Source organism: Bos taurus, chromosome 2, assembly GCF_002263795.3.
Source record: "Bos taurus isolate L1 Dominette 01449 registration number 42190680 breed Hereford chromosome 2, ARS-UCD2.0, whole genome shotgun sequence".
NCBI classification, from domain to species: Eukaryota; Metazoa; Chordata; class Mammalia; order Artiodactyla; family Bovidae; genus Bos; species Bos taurus.
In genome coordinates this window covers 85,772,355-85,791,649 of record NC_037329.1, presented here as the reverse complement: position 1 = coordinate 85,791,649, position 19,295 = coordinate 85,772,355, and the positions used below count along the sequence as shown (strand labels likewise).

Below are 19,295 nucleotides of genomic sequence, written 5' to 3'. Positions count from 1 at the left end.
CTGTGGTCAAGGTTTGAGCCATGGGGAACCATTTCCATCAGAGCAACGACAGTGGTCGTGGTGGGGTTTCTTGTACTCTGCCTGTTGAAGTCTAGGATGTGAGTTGCCTTCTAGAATGCAGAATGTGCTCAGGGAACAGTGTAGGGGACCCAGGCCCTTTCTCTAGTTGTAATCAATTTCTCAGAAGCCAACGTTTTATAAATACAGATAGGAAATTCTTTTCCTAAATGTACTCTATTATACATATGGAGGTGCATCTGCCACTTTTGAGGGCTTGCTTATTCATTTGTAGAATTATAGAGGTATTCATTCATCAAACTTTTTTCTTTAAAAGTTTTTTTTTGGCTTTCAAAAACTTATTTGTTGTATAAGTAATTAGTGAAGGTATACAACAGATATACAAGAATTAAAATCTGAAAATAATAAATGTTAGAGAGGCCATAGGTATATAGGAATGCTCACATACTGCTTCTGGGAGTGTAAATTGTTGCAGTAATTTGGAGATAGACGAGTTGAAGCTGTGTACACCCTATGCCCTAGTGATTTCATTCCTGAATTTATATCCATGGGAAACCCTTGCATCTGTATTTAAGGAAACAATTACAAGAGTGTTTACCACAGCATTGTTTGTAATGAAAAAAATAGACAACTTGGAAACAAACCTCACTGAAATGGAAAAATAGAGTGGTATTTTTCATGTAGTGGAATACTATACAGGGGTAAAAATGAATTCACTAGGATTATGTACACCAACGGGTTTCCCAGGTGGCTCATTGGTAAAGAATCTGCCTGCCGATGCAGGGGACATAGGAGACTCGGGTTTGATCCCTGGGTCAGGAAGATCCCCTGGAAGAGGAAATGGCAACCCACTCCAGTATTCTTGCCTGGAAGATCCCATGGACAGAGGAGGCTGGCGGGCTCCAGTCCATGGGGCCACAAGAGTTGGACTCGACTCAGCAACCGAGCACACAGGCGCATGTGCACCAACATAAATCTCCAAAGCATAATGTTGAATGGAAAAGACAAACTTCAGAAGGATATAGACAGTATGATTCCATTTGTATAAACCTTTAAAACATGTTGTGCCTGGTTATAAACACACCCAGTAAATGTTTAAACACATGTGTAGAATTGATAACTACTGGTATCAGGGTGGTGGTGGAAGGATGGGTGATGGGTGTGGGGCTTTCCTTACATCTGTCGTGTTTCACTTCTTAACCAGGGTAGTAGGTACAATGATGTCTGTAATGCTAATGTCCAAATTGTTCGTATGCTTTAAGTATGTCATAGTTTAAGAACAGAAAAGAAAGCAAGGAGCTTGAAACCTTGTTGGAGTTTTCTCAAATAACAACAGCAAAAAAATCAGGAATAAGAGAGGGTAATAAGAGAATAATTCGGTGGAGTAACATGAAATGACTACTTTGCCTAAGCAAACTTGTTGAAAGCAAACATGGACAGAATGAACAGAGAAACATCTAGGTCGTGAGGATGACGACCTTTCTTCCAAGCTTCTCCTGACCCCCTTATTTTGTGGCTGTGATAACCTAGTGAAAAACCAAGGAGGTGACAGTGAAGGAAAGAGGATGTGTTCTTGGGCCAAAGAAGGGTTCTAAATCTTCTAGAAGAACAAGAGTATGAGATGTTTTTCAAAGTTACACCACCCAAAGGTGATGGGTGTCTCAAGGCTTAAGCACAACTTACATTTTCATCAAAGTTTCTGATCCCTAAAGAAAATATGTAGTTCTCATTACTCATCATTCTTGCTAGGGTTTTGTTTGTTTCTTTTTGTCTCCTGCCTTAGAGCTTTTCAGCTGTGGGAGACGTTTTGGAACTTGGCTTCTCGACAGTCTTTGTCTTCTTGTGTCTGCTTTCAGGGCAGTGGCAGGTACTTGTAGGCAATAAAGAAAAATAAAAAGTACAAAGCAGGTCCTGACAGTTGTTTACAGCACAAGTGCTGGGATTGATGGCTTAACCTGTCTAACTTAAAAAGAAAAAACAAACCCATCTCTTGTTCTAGAAACGCTTTTTTATTCTCTGTCTTGTTCGAAGTGCCTTTCTTAGCTAGAGCAGTCACTAAATAGAGGATTTTAGTCCAGGAAGTATCTTAATACTGGGATTTTAGTATCGGAAGAGATCTTAGACATGCAGTGCCGTGTTCTCTGTTAGTTGTTTGGCCTGAGGCGACCCAGTCCTGGATCTATGGTAGGTCTCTATGGTAGACCTCCAAAAGGATTTTACAGATGGTAAAAGCAAGATTCTGACATGTGGGAAGTAGTCTTACCCTAGAGGTGACAGAGTGGGACTAGACCCCGGCACTCCTGTCCTTCCAAGCAAGAACTTTCTGTTGTGCCAGGTTGCCTCTTTGAGCCCTTCTTTCCTTTTGCTGCTGCTGCTGTTGCTGTTTAGTTGCTCACTATGTCCTCCTCTTTGTGACCCTTTAGACTTGTAACCTGCCAGGTTCCTCTGTCCATGGGATTGCCCAGGCAAGAATGCTGGAGTGGGTTGCCATTCCCTTCTCCAGGGGATCTTCCTGACCCAAGGTTTGAACTTGCATCTCCTGCGCTGCAGGCAGATTCTTCATCTCTGAGCCACCTGGGAAGCCCTGGCCTTGCTTTTTCAGTCCTTACCAGTTGGTTGAACTGATAAAACTTTTTCTTCCTATATTGTATCTCTTGGAGAAGGAAATGGCAACCCACTCCAGTATTCTTGCCTGGAAAATCCCATGGACAGAGGAGTGTGGCAGGCTACAGTCCATGGGGTTGCAAAGAGTCAGACATGATTGTATCTCTGACTTTTTCAAGTTGTCTCTGGTGAAAAGAGACATTATAACATGTCCTTCAAAATGAGGGAAAACTGACAATGAGGGTGGTGAAGATAAATGCATTTATCCGAGACCCTCATTTGGCTGCTTCATATCCTTAGCGAAAGTTTTCCTGGAAGAGATGAGAGGCTGAGGCAATCTGAGTTATGCTTTCTGCGGGAGGAGTGACTTTCCTCTGTAGTAGGGCTATAGTGGGCGTTTGTGGTCAGGCCTGCTAGTCAAAGAATAACCAAGCTCTTCTGCTAAAAAATGTTTCCTTATCTAGCAGATATGTTTTACAGTAACTCAAATTACATGTAAATTAGAAGAATACGTTCTCCCAATTGTTTTTGTAAAAGTAACTTTCACACCACATAATATGTCTCAAAGTAAATGATCTATTGTAAGCCCACCTGCTAGGCAAAATAAAGTGGGCTCCTGCACATCCATTTAATAAAGGCTGTTAACTGTCTCAGAGATTTTAGTACTGGTTTATACTAACAGGGAGATTTCTAAGGCAAGATTCTTCTGAGACGGATTGCTGTGGGCCAACTGAAATGCTTTAGCTGAGAGCTGTGCTTGTAATCCTTGCCCCCAGCCCATCCCCACTCCCCACCCATGAAATATATTCAGCCTGACACGACACCTAAGTGAAGCATCTGTTTTCTGGCTGTGGAGCTTCCTGCCAAGATGAAGGGTATTTGCAGTCAAGTTTAGCCACTGAGCAAATTGCTAATGTCCACCCATGACAACTCTTGATCATATTTCTCTCTCTAGAGTGTATTCCTTGTCTCAAAATATACACTGACAATACTTTGAATGGAAAAGATGGCAGGGAAATAAGAAAATCTTATTATATACAGAATCCATTTTCTAGGCTAGCAAATATGTTATTGAGGGAATAATAGTGGTTAATCTAACTCTTTGTTAGATGATAACCTAGTTGGACTTACAATCAAATATTTAGGCTTGTTAATGACAGAAAGTTTTATCCCCAGAAAAAGTGGGAATATAGTGTTACTGAAATTTAAATTTATGGCAAAGGAGAAGAAATAAAAGCTGTGAGGGAACTAAGGCCTGCCCCCCCCCCCAAAAAAAAAGGTTCTTTCTTTTCTACATTTAAAAATATTATATACTTTCACTTAAGTTTTCTGGATTGATTTCAAAGTAATTTATACAGCACAGACTTTTCTGTTGATATGAAGAAAAGTGCTCCAGGAATATTCCTCTGTTACACTTTTAATAAAATTATTTGTGTAGGACAAATAAGGTGGACAGCTTTCTAAAGTTTGTTAAAATAAAGAGAATCTTTTGTGCCAAGCTTTCACTCTTTCCTTCCTTTTCTCCATATTCTCTAAGCTTTCCCCTGCCTTGGGATATTTGTCTGTTTGGCCTGATTCTGATTTCCTCTGCAGAATGTCTTCCCTTGGGAGATGAAATGCAAGTTTCCTTTTTGTGTTTGTGCTTTCTTCTATTACAAATAGAAAAACAATCCTTTTTTTTTTTTTTTTTTTTTAAGTGATTTAAACTATATGATCTATTTGATTATCTTCTGGTCTTTCCAGACTCTGATTATTCTCAAGAGTAATCAAGGTCTCCTCTGCTTTTACAGTGCCATAAAATTTTGTTTTATTCACTGTTTTAAAAACATAACTCATATCCTTTAGGATTTCTTGTATTTCACAGTCTGTACTATGCATTTCTTTGTCAGGATTTTGTTGGATGAAAGAGACAGAAATCCCTCTCAAATTAGTTTCAGCAAAAATGTCATGTTTCAGAGATGAATGATAGTGGTGATTGAGCAACAGTGTAGATGTACTTGATGCCATGGAACTGTACATTTTAGAAAAGTGAGTTTGTGGGTCCCCCTATGCTGGGGAGTCTGAAGGGGCTTCAGGAAACTTTCTTTCCCCCTCTGTCCTTTGGACATCAAATGTTTAGCTTCTCATCAGTTCTGTTTTAAGCTTCAGAAGTGCAAGTTTCCTTCAATATGTGAGAGCGATCTGTGGGAGGTGGGAGTGCACTGTGGAATGGGTCCCAGCTGGCAATGAACTGTGGGTGTCGGCTTGGGAGCAGTTAAAAGCAAAGTTCTCAAAGTAGAGTGATCAGCTTGAGCAATGGTGTGAAGATGGGAAAATACAGGAAAATAGTCCGTTTTGGCTCTCACATGCCCTGTACCATGTGTGCAGAGTGAAGGAGCATGGTATAGCTGAGTTCAAGAAAGGGGGCCAGGCGTGCATTCTTGGGGCCTTGGCCTGCTGTGGCCCCCTTTGCCTGGCAGAGCTACAAAGCTGTTCTTTTCTGGGCTTCCCAGGTGACACGAGTACTTCTAATTCACCCCGAGCTCTTGTCTCTGGGGTTCAGTATGGTAGGCTTGTACAGAGGCTGAACTTTGGCTCCATTCACGACTGAAGGCTCTCCAATATGTTCCTCTCTGAAAAGTATATTCATCCCCAGAGACTCGCTTCATCAAAATCACATCCTCCCTGGGGGTAGTCTGCTTATAATGACTGTTGAATATGGAGTATAAAGTGCTAGCCCCTGATACCGAGATGGGACAACTCGGGGTGGGGGGTGGGGGTCATGCCAGGTCCAGAGCTTCTCATAGAATAATCTCAGGCCTCAGTATTACAGGATTTCCCAAGCAAATAAGAATCCATCCTGTTCTGGTTTTCTGATCTCAAGATCAGGAAATTCTTTCCTATTTGTTCCAGTATTTTGACTCTGCCTATACATTTTCTTACTTATAACCTCAGCCTTCATGCTATTGCCAATCTTATTTTATCCATCCATAGGAAATAGGGAAAATATTTTAGTCAAGGAGTGGAGGGCTTTGGGGCTTTGTTGCTAAATATTGTTTCCTTTGGGGCCAATTACTCAAATGTTTTTCTGGAAACTCTGTGGGAGTTGTGTTCTGAACTGAACTGTAGACTTTTTAGATCTGGAAATACGCTAAAACAAAAACAAACTCCCCCCAAAACAAGCCCTCCAACCCACTCATTTAACAGAGGAGAAAACTGTACCCCACAGTTGTTAAACAACCCTATCATATGTTTATTACCTCAAAGATGAAAATCTTAAGGGTACTCCTTGAAGAAGAACAGGTAAGTGACTCAGAACCATTATTGCTCTGTCCCAAAGTGCAAAATAGGCTCTTCTGGACTTGTTATCTGGCTATTTTCCTGTTGTTTAATTTCTCAATTGTTTTACACAATTTCAAGTATCTTTGAGATATAGAATTGAATGTGCTATTTTTGCTGCTTCCCTGCAGGAAAGTCTGTAATGTCATTCAAGCAAGTATCAGTCTTTCTGTAGTTGAATCACTTGAATTTTGGTAGGTTGGGGTGACACTAACGTTTTCTAACTTGTTCCCCTATTGAAATCTATCTGGGGAGCCATTCAACCTTAGTGCAAATCTGAGTTTCTGGTTGATTTCAGAGCCTTTGAATGAAGTCCTGGTGGAACTTAATATCTGATGCCCTGAATTTTTCTTTGTTTGTTTTGCTTCTCTATGGGTTTTAACTGAAAAGTATATGAATCAGTCAGGAAATAGGTAATTGTGATTATCTAGATAACCGAGTAATGTGGAAGATAATTGGGACACGAAAAAAAAGGTGGAAAGGAAATGAAATGATCTCTATTCAACAGCAAAGCCAGGCTCACTTGGCAAACAGTGATGAGAAAATAGTCATAACTCCTTTATCTTAGGTGCCTCCCATCTGCTGGTGATTCTGCTTCGAATCAGCCAGTTCTGCCTTTTTATTTGTGATGCTGGTTGTGTCTTTTCTGTTGTTGTTGTTGAAAGAGTAATCTTCTGGTTGGTTGTTTTTCTGTCAATGTACTTGCTTATACCAACCACTGCTGCCTTAGGTTTCATGCTATTTCAGGGTAGTAAGATAGTGTTTCCTGGAAGCTCATGCTTGTGCTGGCAGAAAAAGGTGAGAAAAGGTAGTTTTGTGTGGATTGATGTTGTGTTGAATGAAAATGCTACTGTCTTCCAGTTAGAGAAGGGCAAGAGGAAGACAGTGAAACATGCCTCTACTCAGTGTCTTGGAGAGAAGTCACCCTTGCTGTCCTCTCAGGATTCAAATCAATTTCTGAGAAAGAACTCTGACTGGTTGACCTGCGTCATGTGCCTGCCTTGGTGATGAGGACAGCTGAGGGAAGTGTTTTATGAATAATTTCATTGGAATCACAGGGATTTTGGGGGGACAAGTTCTTAGAATGGAGGGAGGCAGGACAGACTAAAAAAGCTTCCAGATTTTCCCTGCAGTGACACTGATCTTTGGAGGGTATTCACAGTGGGTATGCCAAAGAAATTTGTTGGATCACTTACAGGATAAGCCAAGGAAATATTGTGGTTTTCTCCAGCTGAGAGACTTTTAGGGCAAAGCATCAGCTCATCTTCTTTATTGAGTAGAAGTAACATTCTTGTAGATTACTTAGAGATCAAGACAATAATTTTTGAAAACTGTACCAGACACACTTTATTTTAAATGATGGCTTTGTTCTCTGTACCTTCACATGAGTTATAGCCAGAAGAGCCGGGTGATCTCCTTTTGGTTTTACAAATAAGACAACAGGCATCCAGAGGCGACGTTTCAGAGGTGGCAAGGGGCAGAGCAAATCCTTGAATACAGGTCTGTGTGACTTTTTGTGTTTTTTCCTCTATGTCCTAGCTGCTTGACAGAGAACTGACAGATGCTGCTATTAATCAAGGTTGAGAACTTGCATACAAATTGAGACGAGAATGCAGAGGAAGCAGCCTCGTGAATCCTGACACAAAAGCTTAAAGGTTTTAAAGACCTCCAATATGTCTTGGCTGTTAGGATCTCTGTTTGTTGCCACAAAATTAGGACCAAAGACCTAACTGCTGGTAGATTTCTAAAACTGTATACTCCCTTGCCAGTAGGATTTATGTTGAGACACTTATTAATACTTTAATTAAACGGCTACTTAGTCACAGGGCTTAATATGTATCTTTTAAAGTACCAGATATTTTTTTCCATATACTTGGTCAACCACGAATGTGTTTGTTCTTCATTAAAAATACATAGAAATGTTTTGTTTCACTTAATTGAAACCATTTGAGGCCATCAAAATTATCTGGGGAGATGTCCTCTAATCTGTGGGTTTAGGCATGGATTAAATTGGAAACTAGATATACTGCCTCACACTTTCCCATTTCAAATGTTAAACTGAGGTACTGGTTTAACCCCTGCACCAAGAGACCCTCATGTTGCCCCAAACTGGGGTTTCTATAGTCCAGCCAATGCCAATCAGAATGGCTTTTTCTTTCTCAAAAGTGAGGAAAAGCTTCAGTTGAAAAATTAGAGCTGACTATTTACTTCAACCCTGAATATTCTTTGGAAGGACTGTTGCTGAAGCTCCAATACTCTGGCTACCTGGTGTAAAGAGCTGACTCATTGGCAAAGACCCTGATATTGGGAAAGATTGAAGTCAAAAGCAGGAGAGAGTGGCAGAGGATGAGATGGTTGGATAGCTTCAGTGACTCAATGGACATGAGCTTGAGCAAACTCCAGGAGATAGTGGAGGACAGAGGAGCCTGGCCTGCTACAGTCCATGAGGTCTCAAATAATCAGACATGACTCAGTGACTGAACAACAACAAATTTACTTCTTAGTGGTTTTCAGTAAACAGGGTGAAATAAGCTACCTAAATTTGCTTAGATTTAATATATTACCTCAACATTGAAAGCTCTGATATAAAACTAATGATAACATATCAACTTCCTTTTTTAAAAAATTGTTACTTTATTGGAGGATTATTGCTTTACAATATTATGTTGGTTTCTGCGATACATCAACATGAATCAGCCCACAGGTATACATATGTCCCCTCCCTCTTGAACCTCCCTCCCATCTCCCACCCTGTCCCACCCATCTAGGTTGTCAGAGAACACTGGGTTGAGCTCCCTGTGTCACGCAGCAAATTCCCACTGGCTATCTAGTTGGTTCTTCCAGTCCCTGAATTCTGGCATGGCCTAACTTGGAACACCCATCTGGGGAGAAGCAGCCCTTATCTCTGGCCTGAGACTTTGCTCTACTATACCTGACAGTGTCAGTGGGCTTCTGTTTTCTAGTTACTCTTCAAAAATTTCATTTAAAAAGTGATTTCATTTATTACAAAAAAAAAAAAACAAAACAGATTTTTATTTTAGAATAGCTGCTTTACAATGTCGTGTTAGTTTCTGCTGTACAGCAAAATGAGTCAGCCATATGTATATGTATATCCCTTCCCTTTTGAACTTCATTTCCATTCAGGTCTCCACAGTGCGTAGAGTTCCCTGTACCATACAGTGTGCTTCATTAGTTATCTATTTTATACACAGTATCAATAGTGTATGTGTGTCAATCCCAATCTCCCACTTCCTCCCATCCTGTTTTCCCTCTTATCCATATATTTGTTCTTTATGTTTATGTCTCTGTTTCTGCTTTGCAAATAAGATCATCTGTACCATTTTCTAGATTCTACATATACGCATTAATATATGATCTTTGTTTTTCTCTTTCTGACTTGTAATTTCATTTAGACATCTGTTTTCATGTTTAGTTTTTAAAATGTTTCCTTTTTCTCCCAACTGTATCAGTCATGATTATTAACTGTAAATTTAGAATATACACATGAGAAAAGGAAAAAGGAGAAAATAATTCATTTGTAATCTAATCACCAAGAGAAATACTATTGGCTTCTTGATATTTTTCTGTTTTATTTATGCTTATTTGTGTATATGTACTTTAAAATACAGGTTTGCTTGCTAGCTCACTGTATGTGTTACTTGGTGTGACAAAATTATTTTTGCATGTATGCTGTTTGCTAGGCCTTGGATATGGTTTTGTTTATTTTTTTTCTCCACAGCAGCAGCAGCAGCAATTTGATATAACAAATATTTCTTCAAGTCTTTAAAAATTCTTTGAAATATTATTTTTTAAAACTTTTTGTTTTGTGGTATAGCCAGTTAACAGTGTTGTGATAGTTTCAGGTGAACAGCGAGGGCACTCAGCCATACATATTGAAAGGTTATTTTTGATAGGTATATAATATTCTACTATTTGGATGTGTGCCGTATTTTATTACACTAAGATTATTAAGATTCCAATTTTTTTTATAATAAATAGCACTCCAATAAATACCTTGAACACAAATCTTTGTGCTCATCCCTGATTGTTTTCTTATGACAATTTCCCACAAAATTACAGGAATAAAGGATGTTAATATATGTATAGCTCATTCAAATGTACCCTTCAGCTGCAACCTCCATCTTATTCTATGGTTCTTTATTCCTTAAAGTGATTGGATTGCTTTACAGTGATCCTAAAATAAATGGCATAAAGAAATCTAAAATATGTTTTAGGAAAGATTTTATGCTCCCAAAGACACAAACATTTAATCTCTTAAAGTGACTGTGGTTGAGATATGTATCTTTCTAACAAGGGAAGAAAGATTTCTAAGCTTGTTTACTCAGAAAGTCTGATAAAACAGATCATTAAGAGTGTTGGAATTGTCTTGTTTATGAAAACTTACAGTTAGTTTAAATTGGCCATTAAAAGATCATGTGAACCAGTCACCAAAAGCTTAGAAATGGACAGGTCCAATTCCATTATTGGTTCAATTACAGATTTTTTACGCTTAGGCTTAGCATATAAGGCTGATAATTGTGGTGTGATAAGATCACATAGTGCTCAAGTGTATAATAAGCCTTGCTTAGCCGGAGTAGAGAAATATTTACCAGTGTTCTGCTAATGAGCTGTTCATTATATCATTTAATTAGCCAGATTTATTTTAGCTAAGGTTAAATATGTTTAATATATTTAATAGAGGTCTTGAAGTAACATGTGCTGAAATCAATTAGAAGAAATGCAGAAAAATTCCAAGCAGTCTTGCTGTAAAATAATCACCATGCAGATATTATTTTGGTTCATTTCAGAAAAACCAGAAAGATGGTTGGAAGAACATGTACTGAATCGTAATCCATGCCAGAAATAGTATTTTCTATATTACCACCACTTCTTTTGTAGACCACTTTGGAAGAAGATGGTCTAGTCCTCTCCTTTGGAAGGTACTCCTTATTCAGCCTATTCTCGTTGTAGGTGGTGGGCTTACCAAGTGGCTAGATTTGTTGATTTGTATATGAGGCAGAAGTCACATTGAGTCAAAAATTAACTTTGAGAGTCTCTTTGGAAAGCCCCACGTTGGAGGCCCATGCTCTGTCTGTCATGGAGGCCAATACAGCCTATTTTGCCTGCAGAGTTGGAACACATTGCACTTTCTTTGAACATCAGACAGGCAGTTGGCTTGTGTGTGGGGGCTGACGTGTGTGAAAAATGTTTCTTTAAACACCAGAGTCCCACTCAGGTCTGAGGTGTGCACACTGGGAGGAGTTCAGTGGGCTGAGACTGACTGAGGGAGCTGAGGAGGGATGCTGCCTTCTCTTCTCTCCCTCACCCTGGGGCGTGAGGTCATCGGGTGGGTTGGCTGGCTCGTGTGTATATGTCTGCCTCCCTCCTTCGCGTAGGTGTTACTGAATTCTTTTGAGAGAAAGCATGTGTGATGTGACAGCAGTTGCCATGATGCCAGATTTTTACCCATGGAGAAGTTCTTCTGTGAGACCCTCCAGTGATCATGTTGGTTAACACCCACTGTGAAAGCAGAGTAGAAGAGGCAGAACAAAGGAATGTGTTATTTTGAAACTAATCTATAATAAATGCAATAACTTTCCTTTCTCTACATTCAATGAACAGAGATGTATTGAGAGCCTACTCTGTGCTTGGAGCTAGAGACACAATGGTGACTGTCTCTGCTCTTCTGGAACTTATGGTCTTGGTTAGACTTTGAAGATGTGGCTTTGCCTAGGCAACACGGGGTTGATTAGATCATCACACCTATAAGGACTTAAGTGTGTGGTGTAGAAAATGCTCATTTGGGGTTCTTGGTTTGAGACTATGATGGAAATAGTTTCTCTGAGAGCTATCTGCTATCCACGCTCACATGGGTATTGGTTTATGATAACCAACCTCAGAGGCCAGTTGACCCTCTCGTCTGATGCCAGTGTGGTCTCACTGCATCACCACCTGCCTGGTTTCAAACTCAGCTCAAGTGCTCCCTGATGTGTGGTATCTTCTGCATCCACTGGCACCAGCACCCCCTCATTCCAGTTTCTCAAGTCTCAGGATCTGCGTGCCTGTAATATCTCCTCTGCTTCTCCCAAAGTGATGGCAGTAGATTGTGTGTGTGTGTGTGTCTATATGTATGACAGACAGACAGACTCAACAAAGTGCATTCCTGTGCATGAGAATTGACTTATGATTCCCAATCCTTCATCATTAGAGTGATGGTTGCAAATCTGGAGAAGATGGCAAAGTGTCAGGTCCCCATCGTGTGTGTTCCTTTGCCTCTCTTGGCCTTGACAGTTGACGTTTTGTGGGGCTTCCTTGTGCTGTGTCATCTCTTGCTTGCTGTCTCTCACATTCCCTCTTGTCTGGGTTATGGTTTATAACCTCCTGCCTTTCTTACTTAACACCCCAACTCTCCAAAGTTGGTAAACAGGGAGAATCTTGTGGTGGGGTGGGGCAGCAGGACAGTGTGGCCCTGACTTGGTCCAAAATTGTGTTCCTCGATATGGATGCCAGGATGGATGCCTCAAATATGCCAGCATCCACACAATCCACGGGATTGATGTGATTTATCTTCCCAGGCAGTTAACTTTTTTTGTCAGTCACCTAAAAACATTATTTTATTCTTTTACAGTGAAACTAATGTAGATATCAAGGTGTAGACTGCAAAATTTACAGGAAGTGTAAGTTAAATTATTTTTGAGGCAGCCACCCAGAGGGACACTTTCACCCTTGTCTTCTGTTACACGGACTTTGGAGGAAGAGTTGAAACAGGCCTGGTTGAACTCTGGCTCCTCGGTACGGTTTTCTGAGAGGTAGGAAGGGCGCAGTGCACATTGCATGCCTTCTTCCTCGCTGCCCCCTGCTCCCGCCAGTAGCCCCCCTGTGTTATTGGTCACCCTGGAGGCACTCTGTACCACTTGTCACCCCTTGTGTGTGCCTGCCCGGGCCGCCAGCATGGTGGGCATTAATCCTGGGTTTCCTTGGGCCTGCTCGAAGGGCAGAGCCTGTGGTTTGTCAGAATCCTGGGGGTGAATAGTCCAGTTATGAGAAATGTGAAGAGTGGTGGAAATGGTTGTGGCCTGCTTCATGGCATCAGAGTGGACAACATAGGCTTCCCTTCGTGAAGGGACCAGCATCCCCCTGGCCTGACATCCTGTTTTGGCATACAGGTGTGCAGTGGAGCCTCCAGAATGTGACGGGGTGTCTGGAGTCCTAGGTGAACCCACGGAGGGAGCAGTTCAGGATTAGCTCATAGGCTACAACACAGACCCGAGCAGGTTCCACCCTGGGTGCTTTGTGCTGCATCAGAGGCCGCAGGAGGACATTTGTCCCTCACACGTTTCACTCTTCCCTGCGCAGAGCTGAGACCACGCTCAGCTTCAGTTTCTGACCTCCTTTGAAGCTGCATCTCTCCATGCAGGAGGAATGACATCTGAGCCAAAGGAAGCCGATACATGACATTTTAGTCCACCTAGCCCCAGCGCCCTAATCTCTCCAAGTTAAGATGTTCCAACAGGTGGGGCCGTCTCTTTTAAGACCTAGCTTCTAAGAGTAGAATTTGTTTCCTTCTTAATCTCTGGAGGAGGGTGATGCAGTAGGATAGGCATCAGCCTTAAGGAACATTTCCGAGGGTGCCAAGTGTGTCTTTGATGCCTTTCCAAAGGAGGCAGCTCAGCGTGGTGAGGAGGGCACCAGTGTTGGGACCACACAGATCCAGATTTGGGTCCTGCCTTAGTCCTTCGCTACCCTTCTATCGTTGATCAGGTTACTTTAAATTTCAGAGCCTCGTTTACTTCATCTGTAAAAGGACGGTGTTAATAATAACTCACTGTTGGTGGTAAAGAGGAAGCAAAAGTGCTTGGCATGTAGTAACTCATCAAAAAATGCGCCTCACGGATGTTCTCCAGTCCCCAAGCCCAGTGTTCAGTCCAGGGCGGCCCTTCTCAGGAGGCTCCAAATCACATTTACTTTCTTTCCTTGTCTCTGTTGGAAACACCTATCCTGCCTTTGCTGCTGTCTTTGTTCAGGAGTCAGAAGAAAAGAAAAACTAATTCTCCATAAGATGTGACTAAGTGATAACCTTCTAACTCAGAGGTGATTTCAGCCTAAAGGGGAAACTTTTAACTTAAGGGAATTTCTGTAACTGAGAGAAGTCTTTCCGGCAGTAGGAACGGGTTCCCGTGGTTTCTGAACAGTTTTCTGCTTCGCCCATGGTCCCCCAGGTGAGGCCCCAAAGTGCCCTCTCTCCCCAGCAACCCTCACCTTGTAGATGCAGCCCTGTTTTCACTCCCTCTTGAACTGAAATTCTTGCTCTGATTCTTTGTTCTGCTTCCTAGGCATCTTGGGCTGTGTGCTGAGGCAACTTACTTGTCTGTTCATCTTTCTAAAATCAGAAGCAACGTTTAGTGCTTAACTCTTTCTAGCTTTTCATGGTGATTTCTATAAAGTATTCCAGTTCTTAGAGGAAAGTAAAAATAGTTAAATAAAAGAACTTTTCATCTTCATCTGTATCCACTGGATTGTCTAGCTTTCTCTAAAATCAGAGTGGCAAATAGATCAACTGTTCTCGATTGCTAGTCTTTGCCTGGAGTACTTCAGTTGTTGAGAAAGTTTCTGAAGGTCTGTTTGAGATTGAAAAACATGTCATGCTTGATTAGTGATGTCTACACAGGTACAGGAAGAGAAGTGCAGTGCTGACTACATTATTTGTCATGCCTTTCTCCAACCCTCTAGCCTTTAGTCACTTCGTCATTTCTCTCTTTATTTGCTCTCCCACTTGAGAAGGTTTTCAGGCCAGGTTACTCTGGTCAGTGATTTAGCAGGGCTAAAGCATGACGCCAACTAAAACTCATTTTCTGTAGATTTCATAATTATCCTTTTCTTGGGGTCCATTCACATGAATGATTAAGAATTCTTACAAAGTCAGGGTTTTGAATCCTGGAGTGCCTAAACAGCATCAGGATTTGGTCCACTCAGAGAACTACTCAGAACATCTTGCCTTTTCATCTTTAAAGAACTATGAGCATGTGAACTGTAGGCAAGGAAATGAATTGCATTCATGAATCACTTGAACAGCACAAAGCAAACCAGAGAGCTGTCTCTACTAGTACTGGCTGTTGTATCCACTTTGCCTTTGTTCTAAATGCCTATTTTCCAGATAGCCTAATGGATGAATCACACTATGTTCTGAGAGAAGCTGAAAAACATCCTGGAGAAAATGGGTCATTTACATGGGGTTTCGGGTTATTCTTCTCCAAGGTTACCATTAGAACCCATTTGAAAGCACTAAAATGAAAGCCGTTCTTGAAAAATAGGCGCACGGTGTGTGGCATGGTTTAGCTTTGCCTGCTCACCTCTCCCACTGGGAAACTGAACTAGTCTTCAGATGTCGAAGGTTGAAGGGCTAACAGCTCTTTGCTCAAGTGTTGTTCATCCTCTGTTCTTCCCCAGTGTGGGAGGAGAGTTGGGGTTAGATACGCAGATAAAATTTTCAGTGAATTTAGGGGAAACTGGCCAGCTCTCTCCGACCTCCATTTGGTTCTGTACTGTTGATGTGTATGTGGGGTGGTTATTGGTATCGAGTGTTCTCCACTAGGGCACCTGAAGGCAGGTTTATGTCATACCTTGGTTTTGAGGCTCTTCTGTGGAGTTAGGTAGAAAATATCTAAAATGTTTAACAAATCTTGAGCATCTCTTTGAACATCTAGAGTAAAATAAAATATATTTAGAAAGTTCGAGGGAAGCAATTTTTTTTTTAAGTTCATCAATACTATTCAAGACTACTATACAACCATAACCCAATAATAGCAACAAAAGCTCCCATCACCATTTGGCATCTCCTCTTCTTCTTTCCTTGTTGTATAATATATAAAAGGGGGAGGAGGACTTTAAATTTTACTTTTAGAAATCTGATATATTTTTTATAAGCTGATTCTCTTTGGAGGCTGGCCCATAAGTACTCAGGGAATTTATATCTTGTCTTCATTTCTATTTTTCTCTAATTTGCCAAATGCAAAGATTAGGATTATTGAACCATTTGGGACATGAGTTCTTTCTTTCTGTAGCATTCCTGGGAAAGCAGATTTTGACTCAGTACTACAAACCAGTAGTAATATGCCTCCCTTGGCTGGTGGACCAAGGAAAAGTGTACAACACAGCCATGAAAGATCATCATGGTGAAAGAAGAAATTACAAGAGGGCTTCCTCAGTGACTTGATTTCAGTGCAAACTACTTGAGTTGGTGTTTAAAAAAAGGAAAGGGGAAAGAACACATTTGTTTGTTAAGGTATTGTTTTTCTTGCTTGCCATTGAGATGCTAGGATGATAAAAGATCAGAGGAGACATCTGAGAAGTCAAAGAGAAACTAAAATCACCTCTAAAAGAGAAGCAGCTTAATGTGCTATCCACAAGGACAGCTGTTTAATCAAGGGTCATTCTTATACTGGAATCAAGTAAAGGAATGAAAAGAATGTCGTGGCTGTGACTTAAACCACAAGGACTCTCTGGTATAATAGGAACATCCTGGTTTCATGGGTGACCCAGCATGGAGACTGAAGGGTTATTCAGGACCTGGAATGTGCAGACTTCTGGAGACAGTGGATCAGAGCCCTGAGAGTCCCCTTCAGATCTGCAAGGCCCTGAGCAGGGAGACCCTTCAGAACCCACCACTCCTCAACAAAGTTGTGACTCTCTGGCTGCTTGTTCTGTGGTCTGTTTTTGGATAAGTCCAAACTTGTTCCCAGACCACCTGGTATCTATCCTGAATACAGCAAGAACGGTTTTCATTTAATTTAGTATGAGACCACATTTAGTAAATTGTTAATAATTCTTCTAATTTATTAATTTAAACATGACATACCCATTTTTTAAGCCAATCACTTCTGTTTAAGGAAAAATGTATTAAAATGGAGGTAAACTCTTTTTACTTTGCATGAATGAAATATACCAAGAGTAGGCAGTCTGCTTTATATCCTCACATATGAATATTAGAAACATAATGCTGGAGAGTACAGGGCTACTGTGGATATAATTTTTCAGATTTATCTTACCGGACTCTTATACTTAATGATTCTTTTGGAATTGATGATGGAGGAGGGAGGAGCCAGCCCCCTAATGTCCTTTAACTATGATATAATTATTGATAGCATAATCAATCAGTATACTTTTGGTATATTATTTAGTGATTTTAAAAACACTTCTACAAACATCCTCTGCCCAGCAGAAAGTGAACTGCATGACAGCAAGACTGTGTTTGTTTTTGCGCATTCTTGTATGTCTAGGTCTGGCAGAGTGGCCAGTACATAGCCCGGCTCCATAAGATTATTTACAGAGAGAAAGGAAGAGGGAAAGGAGGGAGGGAGGGAGGCAGGGAGGAAGGGGCACAAATCATCTCTCTGCTTCATAGCATCCTCTCTGCCATCATCTTGGTGAGGATAACCACCCTTCAGCTGAAATTACTGCCTTATCCCACCATGTGGTCCCCTTGCTTCTGGTCAGTCCTGCCCTGCCAATCCATTTCCACACCTCAGCCAGTCTGATCTTTGTAAGATGGGATTCTGAATACATCACTCCTTTGCGGTAAACCTAAACCCTTTCTGTTTCCCTGAGGATACATGGTAAAGTCTTAGCATGGCACGTGAGTGCTTGGGGCTCTACCCTGCCCACTCGGCCAGTCCCACATCCTGCCACTCCTCTCCTTGCATCCCTTGTTCCGGCCACTCTGAACTGCCCGCATTTCCCCGTGCCTGCTAGGCTCCCACTGGCCTCTGTGCCTCTGCGGGTGTTGCACCCTCAGCCTGGACTTCCTTTTCTCTTTTCACCTTAGGACCCTGGGTTTGATGTTACCTCCTCCTGGAAGCCTTCCCTGATAACTAAGGGCTGAGTTGGGTGCCCCTCCTGTCTGACTCCCTAGTTCTCACTGTGATGTAATTACTTACTTTTCTGCCTCACTAGATTCCAAAATTTCCTGAGGCTGGGGACTGTGTCTTAATCACTACTGAATCTCCTCTGCCTGGCATGTTGCCTAGCTCCTCAGGGGCATTTGAGAGATGTTAGTTGAGCTGGTGGAAGAGGGCATTGTGGTGGAGTTGAACCAGCATGTGATTCAGAGCCAGAAAAATCTTCCCAGTATCTGGCAGTTAACTTGGGTCATACTCAAACACCCCTAGCCTTAGTTTCTCTCTGGGAAATGGAATGGAGGACATCATGGCTTTTGATGTCCAGCAATTGTGAAAATTCCGTGAGATGACATAAGAAAGCATTTAGCACAGAGCCTGCTCTCTAACGAGCTCCAGTAAGTTGTTCTTCCTTCCTTCCATCCCTCCTCGCCTTCTTTGCCACCTAGGTCAAGCCATGGATTAAAGTCATAGAATTCCTGCATCAAAGTCAGGTTCATGGTGGTGGTTCTAAATTATCTGCTAGGCAGCTGAGACGCTTTTTAAAAATACACAGTCCTGGGCCTCACCTCATGGTTCTGGAAAGGGGTCCAGGAATCTGTATTTTTTTTTTTTTTTCCTTCAGATTTCTGATGCTCAGCCCTGATTGGGAACCTTTGACCCTCGTCCAGCTTCTCACCCATAGCAGGAATCCCATTTCCTTAGCCCTTGCTGAAACCCTCAGGGATGTGCAGCTTGCTGCATTTTGGAGCTCTGTTTACTGTTAGACAGCTCCTGTAATGTTAGAAACCCTTCCTTATCTACTGGGCCTAATTCTGCTTCCAAATTCTGCCTTCAGTTCTGATTCTGCCTTCTAGAGACTTATGGATTAAGTTCACGTACCTTCACATAGCCATTCTTCAGACGCTTGAAGTCACTACTGTGTCCTTTCAAAGGTTTTCTTTTCCAGGCTAAACATTCCTGTTCCTATAAACTGGAGTTTGCTGACTGGCGCCTGTGGGCTTCATCCGGTTCACAGATGTGTTTTGTTTGGCTTGGGGTGTTTGAAAAAATATTGAATTAAGTTGCCAGCATTTAAAAACCAGGGCATTTTGCTGAAAGTCTGGCGCTCCAGAATCTCTTGAAAACTCAAAAGATCTGGAGCCACAATTCCAGCTTTGGAGGGGACGTAGATTCTCCAGATTGTTGAAGTCTCGAACCCTCCATAATTTTGTCTTGCCCCCACTAATGAAATCATTATATCATGCGTGTTTTACACCTTTCATTCCTCCTGTTACCTTTTCGTATCTGTACTTTAGAGAGTCAAGCTGTCTCATCTTTTTAAATAGTTCTTTAATTTATGATTATAAGAGGAATATTTAACAGTAATTTAATGATATTTAATAATAAAAATAATACATTAGAAAATGTGGACATTACAGAAGAATGTAAGACAGAAAATGTATCTCTCAATACCCTGTTTGA

At 41.3% G+C, this 19,295-nt stretch overlaps 1 protein-coding gene across 10 annotated transcripts in view; it reads left to right on the top strand.

Moving 5' to 3' along the window:
- Window positions 1-19,295, top strand: part of ANKRD44 (ankyrin repeat domain 44) — a 311,687-nt gene that overhangs the window by 85,567 nt on the left and 206,825 nt on the right. For 2 of the 10 annotated variants that reach the window (XM_059878714.1, XM_059878711.1), the window contains one exon: window positions 7,480-7,595. The exons of the other annotated variants lie outside the window; for them this stretch is intronic. The gene's annotated coding sequence lies outside the window, so the exon portion shown is untranslated. The remainder of the gene's footprint in view (window positions 1-7,479; window positions 7,596-19,295) is intronic. 10 annotated transcript variants of the gene reach the window in all.